Genomic DNA, 4,543 nt, shown 5'->3' with positions numbered 1-4,543 from the left:
TTTTATTTTATTTTATTTTATTTTATTTTATTTTATTTTATTTTATTTTAGTTTATTTTATTTTGTTTTATTTTATTTTATTTTATTTTATTTTTTCGTTTTATTTTATTTATTTTATTTTTAAAAGTTTCTACTTTTCGGGTCTACAGTAGTCGTTGTATACAACAAAGTACTTAACACTGTTGATATAGAAAATATATGTAGTATAAAGATTTATTAGAAACGGATATAGACATTACTATACAGTTGCTAACTATTTCGTACTAGATCTTTAATGCTAATTTATATTAAAAAATTCACGAACTATTGGCCTTGTGGATAATCCTAGATTTTTGTATGGCCATTCGATTTTCTACCATGTTAATTTTTTCCAGGCTAGTTTTAAATAATTTCGAAATAACTACTTTTGTGGAAATTTCATTAAAATTATTTTATTTAATTATATTTTTGTATGTTTTTTATTTTATTTTGTTTTAATTTAATATATTTTTGTTGTAATTTATTTTATGTAACCAAACCCGGTCGTTTTTTATTTTTTGATAAAAAAAAATTAATTAGTCGTCATTTTTCTATTTTTCCATAACCTTTTGCAGAAATTTTTTCAGGTTTTTTTCTTCAAATTTTTTGTCTTTTTTTTTTTGCTGTTCGGAAATTTTCGGCAATCTACAAGTAAGCTTAATTTAACTTCAAAACAATCTTGCGTATCTAAGAAACACATAGCCTACTCCGTAGGTATCTCAAATGCTTAAGTATACAATTTAAATAAAAATAAATACCGACCGTCGAAAATTTGTTAAGCCTTATTGATTTAATGCCACTCAGCAATATTCGCTATTCGACTTTTTAATGCCATAAAATATGCTAACAAAATCGCATTTATGAGGACTAAATGCGTGCCTAAAGTTTGATATAAATTTTTCCGATAATCATCGCTGCCATTGAAACTCAATGAGTCGCAACAAATATTCGTGCGACTCGTAAAGTCTGCTAGACTTTGCCAAGCAATGATATAATAAACAGCAGCGAAGAAAAGGTAGAATATAAAAAAATTCAAGTAATATGCCATACTAAACCGAAGACAATGCTTGAAAAGTTAAGCAAAAATAAAAAGGAAAATACCGTAAAAAAATGCAAGAAAATAGGGAATAGAGATAAGAGTCATTGAAAATTTGCCATCGCCGCTTGCTTAACAACCACACATTACTTTCATGTTTCATCGGCAATACAAACAGCGTGGAGAAAAAAACGCGATAAAGCTAAAAAAAAATAAACATTAATACAGCTTATGAAATGCTTATGGCGAATGGAAAAAATGTTAATAACAAAAATGGGTGACATCGAGACGTTGCTGCTTGCTGCGCGGCGCTCAGAAGAGATCAGGCAATATAGATTGTGGAAATAATCTTTTGAACTGCATCAAAGCGTCAAAATTGGTGCGTTCATCTGCATATTAATTTAGATCAATGACACTCAGGTATGAATATGTATAAAAGATTTTTCTTATTATCAATTTCAATAGATATGCTACACCACTCAGGGAAATTAAAATATTGTTGCGACAATCATGGACTAAAATGACTAATAATAACAATATAATATTTGGCGCTTACATTTTTGTTAAGTGCTTGGCCGAGCTTCTCCTCCGAGATGTGGTGCGCGTTTTAACACAAACGGTTAGAAAAAACGATTGCTAATTTACGTGTTGCTCGGAGCAACAATCAAGCTCAAGCTTATTATTTTCGCTATTTTACTTATTTAGGCTTGTCTATAGGGGTAGGCACTCACAGTGTTACCAATTAAAAATGCTATAATTTTGTCCTTTTTGCTTTTTTTTATTCGAATACATCAATTCGCTATAAGGACTAGTCAAGGTTTAACAAAAAAAATTATTACTGTTCGATGTAGCCATCTTTAGCGTGGATAATAGCAGCGAGTCTGTCCCGGAATGCTTCACAGAAAGCACGAATGTGGTGTGGTGGAATTTTGCCCCAAAGGCGGCGAAGAGCAATCTTCAAGTCGTTGATTGTCTCATATATTTGAGCTGATACTTTGGCCTTGAGAATTGACCATATGGAAAAGTCCAGGGAATATTGTGGCCATTGTTGCGAAGAAATAAAGCTGCGAAGTTTTTTTCTAAAAAACGTTAAATCTCGCAAACTTTATGCGATGGCTACTGGTCTTATTGAAACGTCCAAAGATTTCTACCGATTTTTGAATAAGACAAAAGTAAAACAGACAATATTATAGCCAATCGGCTGCCTCTTTTACAGCGGCCAGTCTGAACGTAAGATTTGGTGAGAGTTCCTGACAGTAGACACCTCCTCTAACTCTCCCTTCCAGCTTCGATCCGTCCGTGAAGATGTTTATTGGACCTCTTCTCCAGAGACTACCCTTCTCCGATTCGTCTATTAGAGGAATGTGTGTGGATAAGGATCCTTTTGGTGCCAGCCTCGGGTGACTCCGCCCCATTTCTTTCGGCAGGAAGTCGAAGCTTTCGAGAATTGTCGAGTGCCCGTGCGCTAGGTTGAAAGAGAACCCAGAGCTTTTGAGCCTAATGGCTGAGCGAATCGCCGCTACTTTGCCCGCAAATGTCGACAGATGCGACATTGATCATAGCGTTTAGCGCTAGAGTAGGAGCGGAGCGCCCCGCTGATTCCACAACGAGAGCCGCCCTTTGCACGCGCTTTAACTTCCTAACGTGATTGGTATATTCCAGTGAACTCCATCTGACAATGACCCCATATAACATTATTGGCCATTATAATATGGTTGCCATATAGCCAGTGCATCACTTTTGGGGAGAGTCCTCATCTCTTCTCCCTGGCATTTTTGCAGCAGTAGAGAGCCACTGATTCCTTCTCTACTCGTTCCCCAATATATGGTTTCCATGACAACTTCCTGTCCAGGATCACACCCAAGAACTTGACCCTGTCGGAAAGAACAACATGGAACACCCACTATTGAGGGGAGCTGGGCATGGTGCTTTTTGTACCTCCTGTTAAAAAGAACGAGCTCCGTCTTTCCAGGATTGACAGCAAGTCTGCATTTTTATGTAATGTGGTATTGCAATGGACAATTAAATGTCTAAGTGAATCCCCTTCGCGGGTCTGCCACCTTAACCTAACCTACCTCGTAAATATGAATGCAAAAGCTGCAAGCTCAATTTCCTCGTGTTCGTATGCGTGCATGTATGAGTATATTCGCAGCACTAATGAGCCATTAAGAGTTGCTCATACGCCATGGTGCGGCAATTAGGACTAATTACAATTAAATCGCATAATGTGCGCAATTATCGAAGTGAGACTCTCATAAAGTATTTATTGATTGATTTAGCTTGTTATTGTAACACACCTTTCTGGTAGAAACAGGCTGATTTTCAATATTTTATATAACTACTGCGCCGCTAACACTGCGATTGATATACCGCATTGTTGCATTACCTCGAATAATCGCGTGTTGTTCAAACCTTCCACTTATCTGTTACAAAGCTACTTACATAAGTGCCATTTTGCCATCAATCAGTTATGCTTTTATTTTATATACAAAGGTGCATGCATATATGTGAAACGCAAAGAGAAATGCGCTGATTTAAATCAGCTTATCAGCTTGCTACTATTTGCTGGTGAATCAATTATACCGCACATATGAATAGGCAAGTAAGTAAGTATGTGTGGGAAAGTACTAATTCCCTTTGAAACTTAGTGGTATTTTTCCTCAATTAAGTTTGCATATTTATTGAAAAAAAGATTATTGTTGAATTGAATGGGAGAATCAAGTACGGAAGGTAAAAATGAAAAAAAAAATTATATCCAAATTTGGGAACAAAAATAAGAGAGGGGTGTCTACTGCATCTGTTTGACAGCTGGTATCTTAGTAAAAGCTGTTTTCGGCCGGTTCGGTAGCACTATGAAAGAAAAAACTTTCTAATAAAACTTTTTTGAATGCTTATTAAGAAGTCTCAGAGCCGATAATGAAGTTGAGTCAGCCCATACGGCTCCCGAAAAGCAGCCATGCTTAACACAATTATGCTAGCTCCTTACAGTCGCTAGCAAGAGGCAAGCTTTCGTGGGAAAGAGTGGGCTTGTACTTATTGTGGTAATGGTGGTACAATGCATATGTTCAGTGTGCCTGGTCCTATTTTTTTGAAAATTTTCTTGAGTATGGGAAGAGTCATCCTATAGATCTTGTCATTTACTGCCGTAGCTAGTGCAGACTTCCATCCAGATGCATGTGGTCTCGAGATACAGGAAGCGGAGGAAAATATTTTCCAAGGTATAGGCCCCGGAGCCTGGGGCGCCTTTCCTGACCGGCACACGTTCTCCTGACGACTCGCGATAGAGGATCATATGGCTTCACATGTGAGAACTTCACGCTTAGCCGAGAAATAACAAGCTACCGACTTAGTCTAGCAACCAGCGTGGGTTTAAAAAAAATATCCGGTAGTGCATCTAGCAGCCATTTTACCTGAGCTAATGAATTTTACATAAATTCAGTTGGCTCGCAACAACTACTAAGTGGGCGTTAAAAATGCGACCCCCTGTCT

This window comes from Rhagoletis pomonella, unplaced genomic scaffold, assembly GCF_013731165.1.
Source record: "Rhagoletis pomonella isolate Grant_MI unplaced genomic scaffold, Rhpom_1.0 Rhpom_scaffold_00011, whole genome shotgun sequence".
In the NCBI taxonomy this organism is placed as follows: Eukaryota; Metazoa; Arthropoda; class Insecta; order Diptera; family Tephritidae; genus Rhagoletis; species Rhagoletis pomonella.
The sequence above is the reverse complement of the archived record's forward strand: the minus strand, read 5'-3'. Positions refer to the sequence as shown.